The sequence below is a fragment of the Leucoraja erinacea genome, chromosome 14, assembly GCF_028641065.1.
Source record: "Leucoraja erinacea ecotype New England chromosome 14, Leri_hhj_1, whole genome shotgun sequence".
In the NCBI taxonomy this organism is placed as follows: Eukaryota; Metazoa; Chordata; class Chondrichthyes; order Rajiformes; family Rajidae; genus Leucoraja; species Leucoraja erinaceus.
This window is the reverse complement of record NC_073390.1, coordinates 31,463,061-31,489,095: the sequence shown is the minus strand read 5'-3', so window position 1 is coordinate 31,489,095 and position 26,035 is coordinate 31,463,061. Positions and strand designations below refer to the sequence as shown.

Here is a 26,035-nt window from a genome sequence, read left to right as displayed (position 1 = left end):
AGTGAGACCACACCTGGGCTATTGTGTGCAATTTCGATCTCCAAATTTGAGGAAGCACATTCTTGCTATTAAGAGAGTACAGCGTGGGTTCACAAAGTTAATCCATATAACCATATAACAATTACAGCATGGAAACAGGCCATCTCGACCCTTCTAGTCCGTGCCGAACACGTATTCTCCCCTAGTCCCATATACCTGCGCTCAGACCATAACCCTCCATTCCTTTCCCGTCCATATAACTATCCAATTTATTTTTAAATTGTAAAAACGAACCTGCCTCCACCACCTTCACTGGAAGCTCATTCCACACAGCCACCACTCTCTGAGTAAAGAAGTTCCCCCTCATGTTATCCCTAAACTTCTGTCCCTTAATTCTCAAGTCATGTCCCCTTGTTTGAATCTTCCCTACTCTCAGTGGGAAAAGCTTATCCCCGGGATTCTGTTCTTTCATCTTGTTAAGCCGCATAGTAACAAAAAGGTGCAATGGGAATTTAACAAATGGAAATAAATCTTTGTGTTTTATCATTCCTATTGCTGGATGTGATAAAAGCGAACACAATACTCCAAGTGGGGCCTCACCAACATCTTGTACAACTGCAACATAACATCACTGTCCCAATTTCAATACTCAAAGGTCTTACTGATGTAGGTCAGCATGCATAAAACCTTCACCACTCTGTCCACCTGTGATATTTTATTCAGTGAATTAAATACTTGTACTCCTCATTCTTTCTATTCTACCACCTTCTCCAGGCTCCTATCCATTGTGAAAGTCCCACACTGGCTTGATTACCCAAAATGCAACATTTTCTTCTTAAATTTTACTTTTTGAAACCAGAATTTCTATGAGGTATCTTCAAACAGTTCAGTAGCATTTAAGGGTAGAAAGACAACATTCTACACTGAGGAGAGCAATGGGAAGAGTCTGTACTTAAGCTCTGGATACTGGCTTAATTCAGATTCAGATTCAATTTTAATTGTCATTGTCAGTGTACAGTACAGAGACAACGAAATGCATTTAGCATCTCCCTGGAAGAGCGACATAGCAAACGATTTGAATAAATAATAATAAGTGTCCAGAGGGGGGGGGGTGGTGATTGGCAGTCACCGAGGTACGTTGTTGAGTAGAGTGACAGCCGCCGGAAAGAAGCTGTTCCTCGACCTGCTGGTTCGGCAACGGAGAGACCTGTAGCGCCTCCCGGATGGTAGGAGGGTAAACAGTCCATGGTTGGGGTGAGAGCAGTCCTTGGCGATGCTGAGCGCCCTCCGCAGACAGCGCTTGCTTTGGACAGACTCAATGGAGAGGAGCGAGGAACCGGTGATGCGTTGGGCAATTTTCACCACCCTCTGCAATGCCTTCCGGTCGGAGACAGAGCAGTTGCCATACCATACTGTGATGCAGTTGGTAAGGATGCTCTCGATGGTGCAGCGGTAGAAGTTCACCAGGATCTGAAGAGACAGATGGACCTTCTTCAGTCTCCTCAGGAAGAAGAGACGCTGATGAGCCTTCTTGATCAGAGTAGAGGTATTGTGGGTCCAAGAGAGGTCATCGGAGATGTTGACTCCCAGGAACCTGAAGCTAGAAACACGTTCCACCTCCGTCCCGTTGATGTGGATGGGGGTGTGCGTGCCGCCTCTGGACTTCCTGAAGTCTACAATGAGCTCCTTTGTCTTCTTGGAGTTAAGGGCCAGGTTGTTGTCAGCGCACCATGCTGCTAAGTGCTGGACCTCCTCCCTGTAGGCCAGCTCATCGTTGTTGCTGATGAGGCCAATCACCGTTGTATCATCTGCATACTTGATTATGGTGTTAGTACCATGTACAGGTGTGCAGTCATAGGTGAAGAGGGAGTAGAGGAGGGGGCTCAGCACACAGCCCTGTGGAACGCCGGTGTTCAGGGTGAGGGTTGAAGAGGTGTGCTTGTCTAACCTCACAGACTGGGGTCTGTTGGTTAGAAAGTCCAGTATCCAGTTGCAGAGGGAGGGGTCGATGCCCAGGTTACCGAGTTTGGTGATCAGTTTTGATGGTATGATGGTGTTGAATGCTGAGCTGTAATCAATGAACAGCATTCTTACGTAAGTGTCTCTGTTGTCGAGGTGGGAGAGGGCGGAGTGAAGTGCCGTTGAGATGGCATCCTCCGTACTCCTGTTCTTGTGGTAGGCAAACTGATAGGGATCCAGTGTGGGGGGTAGGCAGCTTTTGAGGTGTGCCAGGACCAGCCTCTCGAAGCACTTGGTGATGATGGGGGTAAATGCAACTGGGCGGAAGTCGTTGAGGCTCACCGCAGTGGAGTGTTTTGCCACTGGCACGATGGAGGTGGTTTTAAGGCAAGTGGGGACAGCTGCTTGGGCAAGTGACAGGTTGAAGATGTCAGTCCAGACGTCTGTCAGCTGCGCAGCACAGGCCCTTAGCACGCGCCCGGGGATGCCGTGTGGCATTAAGTTGCCATTGAACCCCTTCATGAAGAAATAGATTGGTTTATCTGGGTTTTGACAAGGAGTAGACTCTGATGAACAAACTTTGGCTCCACATTGTGCGTTATCTCCAAAAACATAATCCCAGTATTCAGATATGTATAAGGATCCTCCGTGCTAGCTTAATCTTCTACATGACATTTGAAAATGTTATTTTGAACATTTTGTTGTGTTTCCATATGCCAACTTACATATAGCAGAACACTAGCTCCAATTATGAAGACAAGGATACATATCTTATGAATGGAAATCATGGTGTGGCATTGAGGTGCTTCTCCAAAGGCTCCTGAATCAATGCATAGGATATTTTAAAAATTGAAACACATTACCATTAATGATACCAAAATCCACAAACCCGGCTCTCCCGGCAGACCCATTGTCTCTGCCTGTTCGTGCCCCACCGAACTCATCTCCACACTATCCCCCTTGGTCAAATCCCTTCCCACCTATGTTTTAGATACCTCAGACACTCTCCGCCGCCTCCACGCATTCCACTCTCTAGGCCCCCACCCCCTCATCTTCACCATGGATGTCCAGTCACTCTACACCTCCATCCCCCACCAGGATGGCCTCAAAGCCCTCCGGTTCTTCCCCGACCAGAGGAGCAACCTATACCTAGCCACTGACACTCTCCTCCTCCTAGCGGAGTTGGTCCTCACCCTCAACAACTTTACATTTGACTCCTCCCATTTCCTCCAAACACAAGGCGTAGCTATGGGCACACGCATGGGGCCCAGCTACGCCTGCCTCTTTGTCGGGCACGTTGAACAATCCTTGTTCAATACGTACCAGGGCCCCATCCCCAACCTCTACCTCCGTTACATTGACGACTGCTTTGGGGCCACCTCCTGCACCTACACACAACTGATTGACTTCATCCACTTCACCACCAACTTCCATCCGGCACTCCAATACACCTGGACCATTTCCGACACTTCCCTACCATTCCTTGACCTCACTATCTCCGTTCCGGGTGCTGGAACACGGGCAGTCAACTTTTGTCCTGGACATGGGGGGCCGGCCGGAGGCCGTGTCGATTGACCGTTTAAAGCCGGCGCACCTGGACATTGACCAGCCGGTGCTGGTTGCACAACCTCGGCCCCGAGGGCGCCCCCCCTCACGACTCCCTCAACCTGTCCTCCCGCCGGTCCCTCGACCTGTCCCTCCACCTACACCCCCGCAAGCCCCGGGATCTGCTGACTTCCGCACGCGGGCCGGCCGGGTCGTGCGCCCGCCGGTGCGTTTTGTGCCTCTGGTTCTGGGGGGGGGGGGGGGGGGGGGGGGTCCTGTGGCGGCTCCTAAGGGTCGTGCCATTATACTGCCGAACCCCTCGGCACAGGAGTGGTGCAGTCCGGAGGCGGCCCTCAGCCGGAGGGTTTAAAAGGCAGGGTTTGGGTGCCATCTTCCTCTGGTTTCGTCTTCACTTCAACCGGAAGGAATAAAATAAAGGTGCTTCTCAAACACTGGACTTCGTGCCTCCTTTTGAGACCCACGCATCACACCTGGACCATTTCCGACACTTCCCTACCATTCCTTGAACTCACCATCTCCAACGCAGGGGACAGACTTCTGACCGACATACACTACAAACCAACTGACTCACATGGCTATCTGGACTACACATCTTCCCACCCTGCCCTCTGTAAAGACTCTATCCCCTACTCCCAATTCCTCCACCTACGCCGCATCTGTTCCCAGGATGAGACATTCCATACTAGGGCAACGGAAATGTCCTCGTTCTTCAGGGAACGGGGATTCCCCTCTGCCACCATAGATGAGGCTCGCACCAGGGTCTCATCCATACCCCGCAACACTGATCTCTCTCCCCATCCCCGCAATCGCAACAAGAGCAGAGTCCCCCTGGTCCTCCCTTTCACCCCACCAGCCGGCAAATACAACACATAATCCTCCGCCATTTCCGCCACCTCCAACGTGACCCCACCACTCGCCACATCTTCCCGTCTCCCCCCATGTCTGCCTTCCGCAAAGACCGCTACCTCCGCAACTCCCTTGTCAATTCTTCCCTTCCCTCCCGTACCACCCCCTCCCCGGGCACTTTCCGTTGCAACCGCAAGAAATGCAACACCTGTCCCTTTACCTCCCCCCTCGACTCCATTCAAGGTCCCAAGCAGTCGTTCCAGGTGCGACAAAGGTTCACCTGTATCTCCTCCAACCTCATCTACTGCATCCGCTGCTCTAGATGTCAGCTGATTTACATCGGGGAGACTAAGCGGCGGTTGGGCGATTGTTTCGCCGAACACCTCTGCTCAGTCCGCAATAACCTACCTGAACTCCCGGTGGCTCAGCACTTCAACTCCCCCTCCCATTCCCAATCCGACCTCTCTGTCCTGGGTCTCCTCCATTGCCAGAGTGAGCAACACCGGAAATTGGAGGAACAGCACCTCATATTCCGCCTGGGCAGCTTGCATCCTGATGGCATGAATGTTGAATTTTGCTAGCCCTTGCTGTATCCTCCCCTTCCTTAACCCTCGAACTGTCTCCTCCCATCCCCCCGCCCTCGGGCTCCTCCTCCTCCCCTTTTCCTTCCTTCTCCCCTCCCACCCCCCATCAGTCTGAAGAAGGGTTTTGGCCCGAAACGTCGCCTATGTTCTTCGCTCCATAGATGCTGCTGCACCCGCTGAGTTTCTCCAACAATTTTTGTGTACCTTCGATCTTCCAGCATCTGCAGTTCCTTCTTGAACACCATTAATGATTGTATTGACATGCGTTAGGATGCATTTCTTTAAAAAAAAAATAGGAGCACAATAGACACATAATAAATTGCAGTCAATTATTCTCTATCTGCACATTATGATGTCCAGAGGGAAATAAGAAAATTATGCATCTGCCCAACATTTATTGTACTGTGGGTATTGGAATCAATAAGTAATAACAGGATGACAAGGTATGAGCTTGTCTGGGTATAGGTTGAGCCGATCGGATCAAGAAAGGATGTTTTTTATAATTTAATTTACTCCTATCTCACGTAATTTTATGTTGTGGAAGAAAGTAATGGATAGAATAAGTTGTAGCACTCCATAAGGTGTAAGAGCCGAACTATGAATGAATGAATGAATGAATACGTTTATTGACCAAGTATTCACATACAAGGAATTTGCCTTAGTGCTCCCCCCACGTGACAACATGACATACAGTGACAGTTAGGAATGTCACATAAAACATTAAACATTAATGATAAAATGAATGATTGGGTACAAAGATTGGATTGACCAAGGAGGTTGTAAATGTTGTTAAAAAGAAAAAGGAAGTACATGCAAGGTTTAAGGTGATAGAATTAGACAGAGCCTTTGAGGAATATCAAGAAAGGAGGAAAAACAAAATCCAAGTGGGTGATTAGAGGAAGTATCTTGAAGAGCATTAAGGTGGATTAATTCCCCACCACCTGGTGGGATCTATCACAGGTTATTAAGAAAGGCAAGAAAGGAGATTGTGGGAACTTGTCGAAGATCTTTGTGTCTTCTCTAGCCACATGCGAGGTGTCCGAGGACTGGAGAGTAGTTAACACTATCCCTATATTTAAGAAGGGGAGAGAAATAGTGGAAGTTCATCAAAAGTTAACACACAAACACCAAGATCAATCAGGAAGGAAAGTAGAATAAATGATGTATAATGCAAGAACTTTTGAGTAAAATCACAGAGTTCTGGTCCCAAAGGGTGGGGATACTTGCAAATGAGTGCATGTTCGCCTCAGACAGCTATGGAAGTTCAATGGCTGAGCATATTCAGGAAATAGATCAATAATATCTTTCCTCAGAAGTCAAGTTTCCAGTTCTGGCAACATCCTCATTATCTCCTCTGCATTCACTCATGTGCAATGAGATCTTTGCTGTAATTTACAATCCTGAACAGACACAATCCTCAAGTTGTAGACTAACAAATATTGTATGCGGTCATAGTTTATATTCTATGTCTCAATCAATAATGTATCGTTTAGTTTATTTGTTCATTATTGTCACATGTACTGAGGCTCAGTGAAAATTGTTTGTTTGCATGCTGTCCAGTCAAAGAAAAAATATACACACAAATACAACCAAGAAGTACATAGTGCACAGATAAAGTCAATGTACAACATTTAGTGCAAGATATAACATGCACTTTGTGAAATGGAGTTACTCCAGCATTTTGTGTCTATCTTTGGTGTAAACAAGCATCTGCAGTTCCTTCCTATAAATATTTATTTTCCATGTTGCACCTTCCCCGATGTTTTCTCATTGAGTTAACCTATACCTTATAAAGTCAAAACTTTCCTCGTTCCCATCAAGCACATAACCTGTTGTAATTAGGCATGAATGGATTAAGCAAAAAAAAATGAGACTAAACATCAATATTTATTCGTAAGCCATTCTATTTTTATTTAAAACACTAGACTAAGTGGGACCCGTTGGGTCCCAGCATCACATGGGAGGGCTGGTCCCCCAACGCAAATTCCACCTCTCCACCAATTCCAATATTGCTGGCCAGTGGGGGGGAGGGAGCTTTCTGGAGCGCTAGTATGGGTGTTGTGTGCTGAAGGGACTGGTTTCCAGAGGGCTAGTGTGGACATTGTGGGCCAAATGGATTCTTGGGGTGACAGCTCAGTCACTCAAGCCTGTTGTGCTGGCAGCTCACTCACGGCTGGTGGGCTCGCAGCTGACTCATTGCTATTCCTTGAAATTCCATTTTAAGCAGGATGCAAGGGCACCAAATTCAAGTGCAGTTTCATACCATATCAAGCAGGGTGGAAGGCCACTAAAGACAGCGAGTCGTGACCTCTCCCTCCCCCATCTTGCAGAGACTGAGCCATGCACCCACTTCCGGGTTTTATAGTCCCTCCCCTCCTCCCACCAGAAGAGTGTGGCCTTCATGGCGTGATTGACAGGAGAGAGAATCTCAACATTTTAAAAACATTAATAACTTTTATTTTTCATCGATGGGAAAAGTCGTCAGCACCTGATCAGCGGAGGGGGACTGATTATGATGGCCAAAATTCACAGTCGTACGTGGTAGCGTTTTTTCTAAAATCAATATAAAGCGCAAACAGGAAGTGGTCAAGATTAGACTTTTAATTATATAGAAGACAAGGCAGATCTAATTTGGCAAGGCAGCTCGCTTTAGCACTTTCAAAACCAAAGGAAAGGCAGCTCACTTTAGGATTGGTTGAGAAATGATGGGTCATAATAATGTTGCTAACTATGTTGCATGATCTTCGCGCCATTACTCATAATTGGTCAAGGAGAGACTTGCCATAATTGTGTTCTTTACCTGGTAGAATTTTCTTTGCTTAATGAAACTGTTTCCCACTAAGTGCTTTCTACCAAAACTATGTTATGTGATGTTTTGTGATTGGGTTAAGGAGCTGCCAATTAAAGTACTTTGTAACCCTTATTGATGAATGGCTTGTAGGGGTTCAGGTTTCATTGATTTGGCCCGATATGTGAGGGTTCATAAACCCTGGGGTTGAAGGCCCGACTCAGACTGGGATACAAATTTCAAGGTATCCTCATAGGCAGGACTGAGCGGAAACAGTACAAAGTGGAGGAACTACTGTATCGGTGCAGAGAGTACGATCAGCATCGAAGACCAGCACAAAGTGGGTATGTAAGTAAGTAAGTAGATTTATTGTATTCACATACAAGGAATTTGCCTTGGTTCTCCGCTCACAAGTAACAACATGACATATAGTTACGAATGACTCCGAAGACACAACACATTAATAATAATAAAACATTAATTACACAACACCATTGATCAAGCATGTGAACCAACAAAATACCAGATCAAAGGGAGGCAACAGATTTTTGGCTGTTGAGTAGAGCAACTACTCGTGGATAAAAACTCTTTTTATGTTTGGCTGTGGCAGCTTTGACAGTCCGGAATATTAAATTAATATTTTTCCATCAGTTTTTACTGAGGAGGAGATCATGCAAGCTAACAAACTGAGGTACATAAGTTTTGAAGCCTTTGGCCATTGAATTATCAAAAGGGAGAATTTTGATGGTTTTAACATAGATTCAGGAGGATAAATCCCAGGGCTTGACCTAGTGCTTCCTTCAATCGTAAGAAGCTAGGGAATAAATTGTAGAAACCCTTGCAGAAAGATTTATATCAGGTGAAGTTCCGGAGACGGGAGGGTGGCTAATGTTGCACCATCATGAAGGCAGCAAAGGGAAGCCTAGAAACCTCAGGGTCAATGGACCTGACATGAGTGACACAGTCCTGACAATGGATCTGACATGAGTTGACATGATGTCAACAAAATAGAGAGAGTACAGAGGAGATTTACTAGAATGTTGCCTGGGTTTCAACAACTAAGTTACAGAGATAGGTTGAATAAGTTAGGTCTTTATTCTCTGGAGCGCAGAAGGTTAAGGGGGGACTTGATAGAGGTCTTTAAAATGATGAGAGGGATAGACAGAGTTGTGTGGACAAGCTTTTCCCTTTTAGAATAGGGAAGATTCAAACCAGAGGACATGACTTCAGAATTAAGGGACAGAAGTTTAGGGGTAATATGAGGGGGAACGTCTTTACTCAGAGAGTGGTAGCGGTGTGGAATGAGCTTCCAGTGGAAGTGGTGGAGGCAGGTTCATTGGTATCATTTAAAAATAAATTGGATAGGCATATGGATGAGAAGGGAATGGAGGGTTATGGTATGAGTGCAGGCAGGTGGGACTAAGGGAAAAAAAGTTGTTCGTCACGGACTTGTAGGGCCGAGATGGCCTGTTTCCGTGCTGTAATTGTTATATGTTATATGTTATATGGAGTGTTGGGAAAGTTGTTGTAGGAGTTTCACAGCGACAGCATCTATCAGCATTTGTTTAGGTAGGGACTAATTAGAGATAGTCAGCATGGTTTAGTGTGTGGGAAATAGTGTCTCACAAATGTTATAGAGTTTCATTGCACCAAGAGGATTCATGACATTAAAGGTTGTCTACATGGACTTTAGCAAGGTCCCGTATATGGTAGGCTAATCTGATAGGTTTGTTAGATGAGATGGAATCCAAGATGAGCTAGCCAATTTGATTCAAAATTAGCTCGGAAGAAAAACTCAATGGGTAGTGATGGAGAGTTGCTTTTCAGTTTGGAATCCTGTGATCAGTCCTGTCAAAGGGATCAACTATTGTTTGTTACTGACATTAACAACATGGATGACAATGTAGTTAATATTGTTAGTAAATTTGTACATGACACCCGAGTTGATGGTATAGTGGACAATGTGGACAATGTGGACAGTGCCTACCCCCCTTCTCCATCAATCCCCTCACACTCCCTCCTCCCCCCCCCCCCCCCCCCCTCCCCCATCTCCATCCTCCTAATTTCCCTCATCCTCCTCCCCTCATTCCCTTTCCCTGCCCCAGCACCTACCCAGGTCATAGAGCAGTGCCAGGGCCTGGAAATCTGCCCGGTTCCCATACTCGGGCCGGCCCTGGTTGTAGACTCCAGCTGTCAGCTCGGCCGCCGCCTGGGCTCTAGTCCACACCCAAACTTCATCTCTGGGCTCGTCCATGGATCCAGTGGCAGCTTCTTTCTTGGCCCCAGTCACTGCCCCATCCCAAACCCCAGGCTCGGAACTCACTCCAGCTCCAGCACCAGGCTCGGCTCCAGCCCGGGTCCAGTCCCCGGGCTCGGCCCGTGGCACCTTCCCCCCCCACCATGTACCGGGCGGCCGTCGGGCGCTGGTAGCTGCCGCCACTCCCCATTGACCGCTCTGGATTTTTATTACTCTGGAAAAAGAGGGGTTGCGTCTGTTTTCTCCAGGTGCTCCGGTTTCCTCCCACATTCTAAAGGGGTGTAAAGCATTGGCCACCACATTGCCCCTAGTGTGTAGGAAAGTGGGAAGTGGAATCACATTGAACTAGTGAATGTGTGATGATGGTTGATGTGGACTTGATGGGCCGAAGGGCCTGTTTCCTTGTGGTCATCTCTACAACAAACAAAAAGAAGCCGTATGACTTGCTGAGCAACTCCAGGATTTTCTGATAATATTTTGGATTTCTGGCATCTATAGTTCTTTTTCATTTTTGAATAACCAGAGACATCACAAACTCAAAGAGGTAGAGTCATAGTCATACAACATAGAAACAGGTCCTTCAGCCCAACTTGCCACGCTGACCAATATGCCCCATCTACACTGGTACCACCTTCCTCTGTTTGGCCATATCCCTCTAAATTCATTATGTCCATTTACCTGTCTAAATGTTTTTTAAATGTTGTGATAGTACCTGCCTCAACATCCTACTCTGGCTGTTCGTTCCATATGCCTACCACCCTCTTATAAAAATAGTTGCCCCTCAGTTAAAACTTTTCTCCCTCGCATTAAACCCATGTCCTCAAATTCTTGATTCCCCTACTCTGGATAAAAGACTGCATTTATGCTATCTATTCCTCTCATGATCTTATACACCTCAATAAGATCACCCCTCATCCTCCTGCACTCAAAGGAATAAAGTTATAGCCTGGTCAACCTCTCCCTACAGCTCAGGCCCTTGAGTCCTGGCAACATTCTCATAAATTTCTCTGCACCCTTTTTACAGTAGCTTAACAACATCTAGTCTGTAAAAGAGTGACAAAAACTGAATACAATACTCTAAATGTGGTCTCACCAATATCTTATACAACTATGACATGACCTCCCAACTTCCATACACCATACTGACTGATGAAGGCCACTGTGCTGAAGGCCTACTTGACATTCTTATTGACTTGTGATGCCATTTTCAAGGAACTCTGCACCAGCACTCCTTCCATCATCACACTCTGCCTACTTTCATGAAGCCAATTTTCTATCCTGTTGGCTAATTCTTCTTGGATCCCATGCGATCTAACTGTCCAGAGCAGCCTACCACACGGTACCTTGTTAAATGACTTGCTGAAATCATGACTTGCTGAAATCATAGCATGATTGACAGGAGAGAGAGAATCTCAACCTTTTTTAAACACAAATAACCCTTATTTTTCATCGATGGGAAAAATCCTTGGCACCTGATCAGCGGAGGGGGACTCTGAGTAGGATGGCCAAAAATCACAACCGTACATGGTAGAGTTTTTTCTAAAATCAATATCAAGTGCAAACAGGAAGTAGTCAAGATTAGACTTTTAATTATATAGAAGGCAAGGCAACTTTAATTAGGCAAGGAAACTTTAATTAGGCAACACAGCTTTAGCATTTCCAAACCAAAGGCAACACAGCTTTAGCATTTCCAAACCAAAGGCAACACAGCTTTATCAATCAATCAATCAATCAATCAATCAATCAATCAAAGACGTTATTGTCATTCAAAAATCAACAAATGCAAACGAAATTTTGCTGCATCTGGCTCACTGTGCAACATAAAACACCAAAAGGATAAAAAGGATATGGATAAATGGATATGGATAAAAAGATTAATTAGATAAAAAGAAAAAATAGATAAAATTGATCATTGTTGCGGCGCATTATATGGAATTCAAGATTCTGATGGCTCGGGGGAAGAAGCTGCTGCAAAACCTGGCCGTTCTGCTCCTTATACTGCGATACCTTTTGCCCTAGGGCAGCAGAGTAAACAGTCCATGATGGAGATGTGTGGGGTCTTCTATAACGCTGTTGGCCTTGGACAAGCAACGTTTGCACGCAATATCCTGGATTGAAGGAAGAGAAGTCCCGATGACTTTTTCAAACGTCCTCACCACTCTCTGCATGGACTTCCAGTCGGAGGCTTTGCAGTCCCCAAACCAGACCGAGATGCAGCTAGTCAAAATGCTCTCTATGGTGCCCCTGTAGAAAGTGGTGAGGACAGGATGGGGGAGGTGAGCTCTTGTCATCCAGCGCAGAAAGTGCTAACGCTGCTGCGCTCTCTTAACTAGTGATGCGATGATTTGTGACCTGGTCAGACTGTTCGTGATCTGCACCCTCAGGAACTTAGTGCTACTGACAAACTCCAGATCAAAGTCATTAATGTGTAGTGGTTTGTGGCTGCCGGTTGACAAACCGGTTTAGCATTTCCAAACCAAAGGCAACACAGTTTTAGCATTTCCAAACCAAAGGCAAAACATTTTAACATTTCCAAACCAAAAGCAACACATTTTAGCATTTCCAAACCAAAGGCAACACAGCTTTAGCATTTCCAAACCAAAGGCAACACAGCTTTAGCATTTCCAAAACAAAGACACACAGCCTTTGGTTTTAGAACTCGGGCCGGCGGTCGGATCTCTTAAAGTCCACACCGCACCCGCGGCTAGAAGCTCTGCAGACTGCGGCATCAGTATGTTATAGGCTGCAGGCTGGCGGTTGGAGCACTGCTTCGGGCTCACCCGGTCCGCGATGGAAAGTCCACGCCATGCCCGCGGCTAGAAGCTCCACAAACCGCAGCTTCAGGATGTCGTACTCTGTGGGCCAGCGATTGGAGCACTTCTTCTAGCGACCCGCGGCAAGGGATTGCCCAGCTTCACGATGGAAAGTCCGCGCTGCGTCCACCGGTGAAGCTCTGAACCCGACTCCGGGAGAGGCCACACCAATCCAAATTATTAGGCCGCGAGGGAGGGCGAATTGCAACTAGGAGAAAAGTCGCATTCCACCGAGGTAAGTGACTAAAAAACAGTTTCCCCAATCCCCGCCCCGCCCCCCCCCATACTAAAACACACTTTTAGACATACTAAAAACAGGGACATCAGGACATAAATCACCATGTACTATGATTCAACTGAATTACATTTCTGTATGTACTTGGACAATACAACTGAAAAAAATGTTCAATTAATGATCCACTTCCAGTAACGATTTCCTTTTTATCATTTCTATTCATATAATTCCAGACATGTGCTCCATACGTTGCTGAGAATGTCCGCTCTATATCCTTCTTTTTCCAAGGAGTATAGTACCTCTTCCAAGCTGGATATGGGATTGGGTAGAACCGATTTGTGATCCATAAAGAGATGCCGTTGCATTCTTTGCCAATGAAGGGAGCTAGATTATTCGTCTGACACCATCTCTTCAGCACACGGGTAAGCAGTTGAGGGCCTTGTTGACCCCAAATATGTCCAATGTAATTGGCCACAAAATCTTCCATGCAATTCCATAAAACAGGATGATGCCTATGTGAGAAACCTATAGCCCCATTACTGAAAGTTTTAAAATGCTGAGGGCATGTAAAGTTAGCAAACGGTATTGGCCTCATTGATATAATATCAGTATCCAGGTAGATGCCCCCATATTTCCACAGCATTGCTAATCTGCAGCCATCAGCAAACACATGGGTCCAATACTTCTCCTTTTCTGGATTTACCTGTGGATAATGGACAAAAATTGTTTAATTCATTATCTTAATTTCCTTTCTTTCTAAACATGCAGTCGTTCTTTCTGCATTCTTTTTGTCTCTTCCTCGTGACACAATCCTTTATCAGTGAAAGAATTGACGTACAATTGTACAAGATAGTGGTGGCAACCTTCTTAGTGTATAGTGTTCCGTTCTGGTCACCCAGCGATAGGGAATGATGTTGTTGAACTAGTTGGGCAGGTTTATTTAGGACTTTATACCTTGGACACCAGAAGACTGGGGGATGATCTCATAGAGGTATGTAAAATCAGTGGAATAGATAGGGTGAATGAACATAGTCAGAACATTTATGAAAAGAGGCATAATTTATGGCAGAAGATTTAATAGGAACCCGAGAATCAATTTTTTCAGACAGTGGCTACATGTATTGTAGATGCCAAAAGAACTTGTTGAGGCAGCTACAATAACAGTATTTCAAAGTCAGACACAAAATGCTGGAATAAATATGCGGGATAGGCAGCATCTCTGGAGAGAAGGAATGGGTGACATTTCGGGTCGAGACCCTTCTTCAAACTCAAACTCAATTGTTCAGGCACATGAACAGGAAAGGTTTAGAGAGATATGGGGTGTGATAACGGAAGAAATTATGTGGGAGCTAAAGGGAGCATGTTATATAAAATGTTTCCATGTGGCATCTCTGTCCGCAATGCGGCCGAACATCGTGGAGTTGGTGGCCTCTTGTTTGGGAGTTCGGGAGCTACAAAACAGCGAAGCTTGCGGACTCTAACATCTTGGAGCGGGCGACCCCTTTGCCAGGGGTCGCCCTTTGGTGTTCCAACCTGCGGACTTTAACATCGTGAGCTGCAGACTTTAACATCGTGAAACCTGCGGTCCCTGGTTAGGGACCGATTTTGGAAACACAAAGCCGCAGGAGTTTCGACCGTACCGATGCGGGAGCTTAGATCGCCCCAACGTAGGAGCTCAATCGCTCTCGACAGCCTATCCAACCTCTCCATATAACTCAAAACCTCCAGAACTGATAACTTCCTTAAAAATCTTCTTTGCGCTCTTTGCAGCTTGTTATTTTGACTGAAATAATTAAATCCAGACAACACAGTGGTCATTAATATCTATTTTAAATATCGACTATTGCAGCAGCAAACATTAAAAATCTACTGTATCAATTCATGTTTTATAGATGCCCAACCAGTAAACATTCACTGACTTATTTGGCAGAAAATCCCAAAATCTCACCACACCACCCTCTTGAATTCACCACACCACAAGAAGTTCCACCTCAATTATTATCCTGAATGTCCAGTTCTATTTGGAGCTACTCATCCCCTTAATATAGACACATAATCAAGGGAAGCATCATCTCAGTATTTACCCTGTCAAGCACCTTACGAATATTGGACATTTTAGGGATATAGCTTTCTAATCTCATTTGAGCACTGGCCCAAGATGTTCAATCTCAGTTATACAACAAACTTGCCATGCAAGGAATCAACCTGGTGCAACTTTACTGCATTCCAATTAGTGTGTTCTTCCTCATTCAAGGAGACCAGACTTAGACACAAATTTCAGATAGACTGAGTCAACTTACTCCCAGGAAGAACATAGTCAATGCACACTCTTCCTGTTATGTACATGTCTAAATGTCCTTTAAGTGTTGTCAGAAGCTGCCTCAAGCACTTTCCCCAGCTCATTCCATAGAGAGACCATTCACTGTGTGGAAAATCAGGCCTCACGAATCTATTGTGTGCGTTCACCTGATCCATGCCCCTAACATCATTAGACACGTCTATAAGATCACCCCTTGGACTCCTTAGCTTGAAGAACAAATCCCAAGCCTGTCCACCATCTTCCAATAATTTAGTCCTTGTTTCCTGGTTAATATCATATTTTAAAAAAAAAAACAAACATAATGGAATGTTTCCTGGGTGATCAAAACAAACACAAAACTCCAGGTGGGGCCTCACCAACTTCTTGTGCAACTGCATCATCAACATCCTATACCTAATGTTTTCACTGAAGTAGGCCAGCATGTCTCATCGTTATCACCTCTCCACAGCCAAGAATTGATCATTGGGGACTCCACTTTTGCTTCGTCATTGGTACCGTCTCAGATTTGTTTTAAACCTTTTCATACTCCGAGTAACTCTCACCCCGACTCTCAGTCTGAAGATGTGTCTCGACCCGAAATGTCACTTATTCCTTTTCTCCAGAGATGCTGCCAGACCCGCTGAGTTACTCCAGCATTTTGTGTCTATCTTTAAGCTTTCTTCACCACCCTATCCACCTATGATGTTACTTTCAGTGAAATATGTACCTGTACTCCTAGCTCCCTCTATTCTACAGCCTTCCCCAGGACCCTAAAATTCACTGAGAAAGTCCTACTCTGGTTTGACGACCCTAAATGTAACACATCACACTTTCTTCTTATTGGTTACCTTTTGATGCCACAATTTCAACGAAGTATCCTCAAACAGTTCGGTAGCGTTTAAAGGGAGAAGGACAACATTCTTCATTGAAGAGAGCAACGGGATGAGTCTGTACTCAGGCTCTGGATATTGGCTCAAGTTGCCACTGAACCCCTTCATGAAGAAATAGATTGGTTTATCTGGGTTTTGACGAGCAGTAGACTCCACTGAGCACATCACCAATGGCTTCGGCTCCACATTGTCTGTTGTTTCCACAAACATAATCCCAGGATTCAGGAGTGGACGAGGATCATCCATGGTAGCTTCTTCTTCCACTTGTGACAGATTTCTACCATGTTCTTTTGAAAATGTTGTTGTGTTTCCATATGCCAAGTTACATACAGCAGAACACTAGCTCCAATTATGAAAACAAGGCTAAATGTCTTTCGAATGGGAATCATGGTGTGGCAATGAGGTGATTCTCCAAAGGATCCTGTGAATTAATAAATCAAAAAGTATTATTCCCTGAGCATGGAAGAGCCTGAATTTATTTTGATAGCTTAGGAGAGCAGCGGGCTGAGAAATCTGAAACTTCAAAAGACAACAATTGCCAAGCAATAAGAAGTCTAATTTATTTGTACTACCGGGTGTGTGCCAGTGGAATCAATATAAAAATAGGTCCTGTTAACTATATAGGGAGAGATTCATTACTGACAAAAACAGCAGATAGCAATGTTGGGAATCCTGACCGACCATCCAGAATTTATCATCTTCTGCCTCACCCTATATTTGTTTGACTCGGCTCAGCCCAGCATTAGAGATGTTATGATAGCAAGTCCTGGGGAGGCGGTAGATATCAGCTGTGCACATTGAGGGTGGAGGCGTGGAGGTAGGATTGCCTGAGGATGAAAGATCAGTGATAAAGGCATTCGATTTTTGGATGGAGGGAGGGATGAGGTTTTTATTTGGCAGCTGGAAGGTCTCGACCTGAAACGCCACACATTCCTTCTCTCCAGAGATGCTGCCTGTCCCGCTGAGTTACTCCAGCATTTTGTGTCTACCTTAAATGAAAGGTGGAAGTAATTTTAATAGGACAGACAGCAACATGTTTTATTAGTCAATAACATTTCATCAGATTTCTTCAGCTCATTGTCAGGCCAGTTCTCACGGTGCGACCTGAGATGCTGCCTGTCCCGCTGAGTTGCTCCAAGCAACTGGTGTCTATCTTCAAAGGACTGACCACCGGGCTGGTTGTCGGGGCTGGCGTGTTGCGTTTCACAGACCGAACTTGGGACGGGACTGGAGTTGGGAGGGAAAGGTGGGGGAGTCGAGGGAGAGGAGGGGAGACAGATGGGGGTGTCTTCATTTAGTGGCGGTGGGTGTCTAAGTGGCGGTATGTGCCTCTCTCTCTCTCTCTCTCTCCCTCCCTCCCTCTCACACAGGCATGAATGGATGAACTCCGCGGGCCAGGCAGCATCTACGGAGGGAAATGGACAGGCGACCCATTCTTCAGGCTGCCTTATGTCTCTTCCCCCCCCCCCCCCCCCTCCCCCAACTCCCACCCACACACACGAATGCTGGAGAAACTCAGCGGGTGCAGCGGGTGCAGCGGGGTCGAAACGTTGTTTATTTCCTTCGTTCCATAGATGCTGCTGCACCCGCTGAGTTTCTCCAGCATTCGCATGCGTGGGTGGGAGTTGGGGGGGGAGAGAGACATAAGGCAGCCTGAAGAATGGGTCGCCTGTCCATTTCCCTCCGTAAATGCTGCCTGGCCCGCGGAGTTCCTCCAGTCATGCCTGTGTGAGAGGGAGGGAGGGAGAGAGAGAGAGAGAGAGAGAGAGAGAGGCACACACAAGGTGGATGTGAAATCTCACCTGCCTGTTTCAGTGACAGACACCCACCACCAGTAAATGAAGACACCCCCACCTGTCTCCCCCTCCTCTCCCTCGACTCCCCCACCTTTCCCTCCCAACTCCAGTCCCGTCCCGACCCCCTGGGAAACTGAAGGTTTCCCACTGTAATTAAAGAGTTCCCACGGATAGACTTTAAAACTGAGACCCTGGTTCTGGACTCCCCCAACATCGGGAACATTCTTCCTCCATTCTTCCTTCCAATCCCGTAGATACAATTAGACAGGTATCTAGTTATTTAATTCAATTAATGATTTCTATCGCCCAGCCTCGCATCTTTCAATCGGGTTCGACCAGGAAGGATCTGCAGATGCTGGATTAAAACGAAGATAGACACAACATGTAGCTCAGCGGGACAAGCAGCATATCAGAAGGGTCTCGACCCGAAATGTCACCCATTCCTTCTCCCCAAAGATGCTGCCTGCCGTCGAGTTACTCCATTCTCCCCAAAGATGCTGCCTGCCGTCGAGTTACTCATTCTCTTTAAACCAGCATCTGCTGTTCCTTCCGCCACATGCACAAGAAATAGGCAACTTTTCGGGCCGAAACGTTGCCTATTTCCTTCGTTCCATAGATGCTGCTGCACCCACTGAGTTTCTCCAGCATTTGTGTGTGTGGGTGGGAGTTGGGGGGGGAGGTAGAGAGATAAGGCAGCCTGAGGAAAGGCTCGCCTGTCAATTTCCCTCCGTAGATGCTGCCTGGCCCGCGGAGTTCCTCCAGTTAGAAACTGCTTTCAGACAAAAAGAGACACAAACTGCTGGAGTAAAATAGCTCATCAAGTGAGGTGCCTGAACACTCAAAAATGAAAAAGAATAAAAATGTGATTATTTCACCTCCCTTCAACTATTTCACCTCCCTTCAACTATTTTGTGTTTCAGCATGAGAGGGATTATAACATTAGAGACATTCCTCTTGTAGTGATGTGTTAATGAAGACTTGCAGACATCAATCTGATAGTAAAAAATATATGTATTTAACCTCACCTTATGTCCCCTCTGTCAGGCTTCCGGGTTTACCGTTCGCAGGAGTTCCCACTGTACCCGCAAGAGTTATTACGGATATCGCACGGATATAGCTCACCAAGGCACTCTTGGAGAAATTCACGACTACCTGACGTTTGTGCCACGGAGGTCCTCGGGGGTCCACGAATGCCGTACTGTTATCGCAGAAGGTTCCCACAATGTTAAACTCTTGTTAAGTCTTGCTTCAGGTCGCACCGTTAGTCTTGCTTCAGATCTACTCTGATCAAGAAGATCATGGGAAGACCATAAAATATGTGGGAAACAATCCTAAAACTTGCTTTTGCTAACAGGAATATTTTCTTTTCCAGAATAGTAAGATTAAACGAGAACTTACCAGTTTGAAGTTTGATCTTTATTTTATGAGGAGGAACGTTGAGGGAATACGTGAAGAAGCCCGCGTACGACGCATGCGTGTCATCCTTCAAAGCAGCGGTGTGAGGTCACAGATACACTATAATGACCTAAAATAGTAAGATTATTAAAGAGATACCAGTTTAAGATATGACCATATGAGGGTGGGAGCGGAGGGCACGTATTCCCTCAACGTTCCTCCTCATAAAATAAAGATCAAACTTCAAACTGGTAAGTTCTCGTTTAATCTTACTATTTTACTTCGGAGTCACGTGAGTGACTACGTGAAGATTTCAAAGCTCTGTGACCTCATGCCGTGGAACGAGTCCATGCTTCACAACTGCCTTGGTAGTTTGGGAGAAATTGTTAATGATATTCAAAACATTCATACCAATTATTTAATGGAAATGATAAATAATATCTAATTAATTCAAATCATAACCCCGTATTCTTCATGGATAAATTATCATACAGAACTTAAAATGTTCCCCGAAAACGTTCCCATACTGCTAACTGGTTTGTTATAAAATTTCTGAAAAACGTTTTCTCCGACAACCATCCTGCAATCCTGAGGATTTGGTCCATGGATACATCAAGGCGTTTTGCTGCGGATGTAGCAGCAGCCCTGGTGGAGTGCGATTTAAATATGTTAGTGTCCACTCCCGCCTATCTTAACCCATATTTCAGCCACCGCGAAATGGTCTGAGTTTACACTCTACGGTACGGTTTCTTATAGCTGATTAAACGCCATTTCCTTGCCTCTGATAGCCTTTGTCCTTTCACTGTATAACAAAACGTGCTTCACTATACAGAGGCGTTTGTCCTCCGGGTAGGCCATAAATTCTATGACCTGCCCTGCTGATCCTGGTCTATTTTGTTTAATAATACAGTCCTGGATCACAAAAAAACAAACTTCCTGCCGCCATAGTGAAGCCATCCAGTCTTACTTTTTTGCAATAACTGGACCCTTTGCACTGTGACTAGCGCCATCAGCATTACCATTTCTTAGTTAGTTTATCCAGATTTCATGCTGTAGCCGGCGACCAATTCCTTAGCATGGTCAGGACCACACTTACATCCCAGATTTTGTTGTATCTTGTTTTGGGTGGCTTGGTGTTAAAATTGCCTCTAAAAAGTTTAACTACCAGAGGATGTGATCCCACAGACTGTCTTTCTGTTCCTTGCCACCAATAACTTGACAATGCACTTCTGGCACTATTCACAGTGCTGTAACTAAGTCCTCCATAGTGCAGGCTGGTGAGAAAACTCTAGCACCGCCGGAACATCCTTATTTCTGTGGTCCAGAAGGTTATTGTGGCAGTAATTAGTCAATTTTTTAATATGACCTAAATACTGTATTTGTGTAGACCTTCTTTGTGCTGCTGTGATCATGTCCACAGTTCTTTTTGATAGCCCCATGTCCCGTAGCGGGTCTTTCAGAGTCTACAACCCAATAATTCAATATTTTCTATGGCATGGATAGCTATCCTGAGTTACTGGATGCACCAGTAACTTAGGACTATGTCTTAAAGTTATACATGGTTCCAGCACCATGTCCTGTATCACGGAAACCCATGGTTGGGTAAGCCAATCGGGTACTAAGAAAATCCCAGATGCCGATTCCTGTTGAATTTCCCTTAGTAGCCGATTGATTAGGCAGGAAAGGAGGAAATACATCCCCCCCCCCCCCCCCCCCCCCCCCCCCCCCCCCCCCCCCACCCCCCCCCCCCCCCCCCCCCCCCCCCCCCCCCCCCCCCCCCCCCCCCCCCCCCCCCCCCCCCCCCCCCCCCCCCCCCCCCCCCCCCCCCCCCCCCCCCCCCCCCCCCCCCCCCCCCCCCCCAGAAGTGCAGTGCATTTTCAAAATGCATCTGTAGCTTCTGCTTCCCCAGGATCTGGTTCCAATGATACATACCTCGGTAACTGGTGATTTAAACCTGGATGCAAATCTAATATCTGGCCTTCCATACTTTACTGTGATTTCAGCAAATACCGTTCTATCCAACATCCATTCAGTACTTTCAATAAATTTTTGTGACCTGGTGTCTGCCACTAAATTAGTATCCCTGGTAGATACGTAGCCCATAACCAAAATAGTCCTTTGGACACACCATTGCCAAATTGAGTTTGCCAATTCATCACAAGATGTTGATACATTTCCACCCATATGACTTATATATGCCACCACCGAGGTATTATCTATCTGCAATCTAACATGCTGCTGTTTCATTCCTGAGCAATAAGATTTTAACCCATAAAATGCACTTAACATTTCTAAGTACTTTATACCCTTAGTGTTAAGTAGGTTAGTTTCTTGTATATTCCATCTCCCCCCACAGCTTGAGATGGTATCAGTTGTACCTCAACCAATTGCACTGGCATCTGTTTGTAATAGCACAGACGGGTTGTCAATAACTATTGGGTTGGAGCCACACTTAACATTGTGTTCCCACCATTGTAATTCTTTTATGGCTTAAATTGTTAGCTCCATTGGCCATCAAAAAATGGCCTCTATTAATTTTGAGTGCTCTAATCCTTTTGTAACTCTGTGGCTTTTCCTATTAGTAAAGTCATTAACATATTAAATGTGTTAATGGTGTCAATTTTGACTTAATTGGATGGATAATGAATCCCAGCTGTTCAAACAATTGTTTTGTGGCAACCACTGCCTGACATGCCAATTCATAAATTATTCCCACAATAAGTATTCATCCAACTATGCCATTACTCTATGATTTTGTTGTTGCGGCAATGCCAAAGCTGGTTTAAGAATTTTACCTCTGATGGGTATTGTATAGTAAGCATCTTTAAGATCAATACTTGCCATAAAGTAGCCTGCTGAAACTAACTCTTTAGCAGTGCTAAAAGTATCCATTTTAAAATGAACATATTGCACAACATTGTGAAGCGTTGATAAATCAATAATAATACGGCAACCCCCATCTTTCTTATTTCTAATCAATATGTTTGAGACAAATTCCTGTTGTTCAGGTTTGGTTTGTTCAATTACCCCTTTAGTGAATAATCTTTGTAGTTCTATGTAGGGTTTAGCTTGTTCCCATTTAATAAGCATGTATATTCTGTCCGGTGTATATTGTACTGGAAGGTTTTGTTTGTGTAGAAACTCTATCAGATATCCCTTAATACTTCTAAGAATATATCAGTCCATAGTTATATTACACCATGCTTCCAAATGAAGTTGCAATGTCCCTCCAACTTCCGTGCTCCCTATTAATTCTGGAGCCCCAGATTCACCTACCTCCATGGTTATCGGTGGTAACTGAGTTATTTTCTTGGTTTCACTCGTGGTTGTGGAGGGCCTTGAGGTTGAGGTTGGGGTAGATGCTGAAGTAGAAGCTATCGCATCTCCCACAGTGGTCGTCCCGGCCAAATCTTCACCATGTCACTGACGGCCGAACCTGCTGCAGCCACTCGTACCGATTTCCCAGCTCCACAAAAGTGGCCGCTGCTGGCTGCGCTATAACTTGCAGCTGCTCATCCTCACTCCGGTATCGGTAAGTATTATCCGGAGGCTGCTTCGCCACATCACTTTCGCAGTGATGTCTTTATTAACACTGGCAGCCATCCTGGCCCAGTCAGACCTTCAATACCCTCCTCAGAGGCGTCTGACATTTCATGCAGCCCTTATGGGAAACTGCTGTGGGACTTATATTTTTTGCCCACTGTGGCTATCCTCCAATCCCGGAGCCTGCCACGGTGGAGAATTTCCTCCAGCAACCGCTCCAGCCGACGTACATGCTCTCGGGAACTAGTCGATCGCGGGTGCTTTAATATATCAGACCGCTCCTGCCGACCTTGGTGCTCTCGGGCACTAGTCGCACGCGGTATTTCCCGCAGCCGGGCCCCATGCCTACGGGCACTGGTCGCTCCCGGCCGCCCGATATAACTATGCCGCTCCTTGTCCACATTCATGTGACTGCCACTATGAAGGAGCTCCTTTTTCCCCCGCTGTTCCCGTCCCCCGTACACACGGGCACTGGTTTGCGGGTTTTCCTCGCTCCGCCGCTGACCACACCGGTCCTGTATGTGGGTCCACCACTCCACCCGGTCCCGGTACTCCCAGGCACCTGTGCTGGCTGCTGATCATGCTGCAGCCACTCGTACCGGCTTCCTTCAGCGTGACACGCATGCGTCGTACGCGGGCTTCTTCACGTAGTCACTCACGTGACTCCGAAGTAAAATCTTCAATCATTCTGCACAAGATTTTTGAAATGCTGATTTTGAGACATAGTGTATGAAGCAGTGTTAACCATAAGTCGTGAAACTTCATAAAAAAGTACTTCATTCAACATACAGAGACCATGGCGTTAGCCTCCATAAAGTTCTGCATCGTAGATCATATTGAAGCCGGTGCTTAGCTAATCGCATGCTGCCTGATGGCATAGTGGAAAACCAGCGTGGAGCATGGATCATGGATTGGGTCAGCAATAGCAAAACCAAGCATGGATCAAATCAGCATATGTGATTGATCGACAATAGAAACATAGAAAAATAGGTGCAGAGTAGGGCATTCTGCCCTTCGAGCCAGCACCACCATTCAATATGATCATGGCTGATTATCTAAAATCAGTACCCCGTTCCTGCTTATTCCCCACATCCCTTGATTCCTTTAACCCTGAGAGCTAAATCTAACCCTCTTGAAAACATTCAGTGGATTGATCTCCACTGCATTCTGTGGCAGAGAATTGCACAGATTCGCAACTCCCTGGTGACCAACTTTTTCCTCATCTCAGTCTAAAATGGCCTACCCCTTATTCTTATGACCCATGGTCCTGGACTCCCCCAACATCGGGAACATTTTCCTATATCTAGCCTGTCCAATCCTTTAAGTATTTAAATGTTTCTATAAGAAACATATTGTTAATCATATTGTTAGCATTTTGACTTGGAAGAAATAGGAACTGAAATTAGGGTTGACTTCCAGTAGAAGATTTAAAAGTACAGAGGATGACTCCTCAAACATCTTTTAAGACCCTGGAGGATATTGCACTTCAATCAAGAATCTTGCACTTTATATTATAGCACATACAAGTCCAGCCTTTTAAGGATGACTTGACTGTTGGCATTTTATTCAAAACATAACCCTTGTCTGGAAACACTTCCTTACAAGAGAACCTAGATAAATGCCATTTCTCTTTTCACATTTCTTCCCAGTCTCTCCTTCACCATGAACATGACACCATTTTCATTGAAAACCTTTAACCAAAGAGCTCAGAAGAGGAAGTCCCCAAGGATATTTCTACAGCAGTGGTTAAACCGAATGACAAATGCACATCCTTCCCATGGACTTCTTTCGCTCGTGTGTCAGATGATGTAGCTCAGTGTTGGCTTCCGTCGTTGTCCAACATGTTGAAAGAATTGTTGCCCAACGCATCACAGAGTGCATCGTGTCGTCGCTTCCAGGAATCATGATCCCTGAATAGACTTTGTCATGATTCCCCCCCCCCCCCCCCCCCCCCCACCCTGCCATGGACTTAAAATACTGTGCTAGATTGCTGCGAGGTGCAAGAAATTATTGACTTCTGGGGCCAGACCGTTTTGTAAATCTTCAACACTATATTTTACTGCTGTAATTAATGCTAAACTGCAATGTATTTAAAAGCAATATCAATTTGGTTGAACCCATTAACGAATTAACATTGTAGGAAGGTTGCTGGTTTTTACACCAAAGATAGACACCTTTCTTCAGACAGAGAGTCAGGGGAGAGGGATACGAAGTATGTAAAGGTGTAGAACAAATGCTAATTAATGCTAAACTACAATGAATTTCAAAGCAATAACAATTTGGTTGAACCCATTAACAAATTAACAGCGTAGGAAGGAACTGCAGGTGCTGCTTTACACAGAAGATAGACACAAAATGCTGGAGTAACTCAGCAGGACAGGCGGCATCTCTGGATAGAAGGAATGGGTAGCGTTTCGGGTAGCAACCCTGTTTCAGACTGAGAGTCAGGGGAGAAGGAGAATGTGTGAAAATGACTGTTTAACAAATTAATAGATTAATCACGACAGATAAAACTAATTAAGTCATAGATTAACACAGGAATAGGTTCTTCAGCCTCCAATATCTGTACCATGAAACCAATCTAATTCATTCCATCAGCCTACACGTGGTCCAAACCCCTCTATTCCCTGCCTCTTCATGCTTCTACCTAAAAGCCTTTGAAATGTTGCTGTCACGAATGCTTCAATCACCTCCCTGGCAGCACATTGCATGTAAAAGAAACTTGCTTTGCAAATCTATATAAGTAAAAGTCTCATCTTGAACACTTCCTGTCTGAGCTGTATATTGATTTTAGAAAAAAAACGCTACCCTGTATCGCTGTGATTTTTGGCAATCTTACTCACCGCCGTCCTCCCCGGAGCCAGCCCCGAGGATTTTTCCCATCGCTGAAAAATAAAAAGGTTATGAGTGTTTAAAAAACCTTGAGATCAGCTGATTGGTCCTCTCGCCTGTCAATCACCATGATGAAGCTAATGCCCCTTCTGGGGGGCAGGATTATATAACCCTGGATGACTTGACGTGAGTCAGTCACTCTGCAAGATCGCGAGGGAGAGGCCACGACTGTCATTTTAAGCTGTGAATCAAC

The 26,035-nt window shown here is 45.5% G+C and overlaps 1 pseudogene; it reads right to left on the bottom strand.

Annotated features, from left to right (window-relative positions):
* Window positions 1-11,548: 11,548 nt before the first annotated feature.
* The window catches only part of LOC129703511 (alpha-1,4-N-acetylglucosaminyltransferase-like), a 35,989-nt pseudogene continuing 21,502 nt past the window's right edge, over window positions 11,549-26,035 (bottom strand).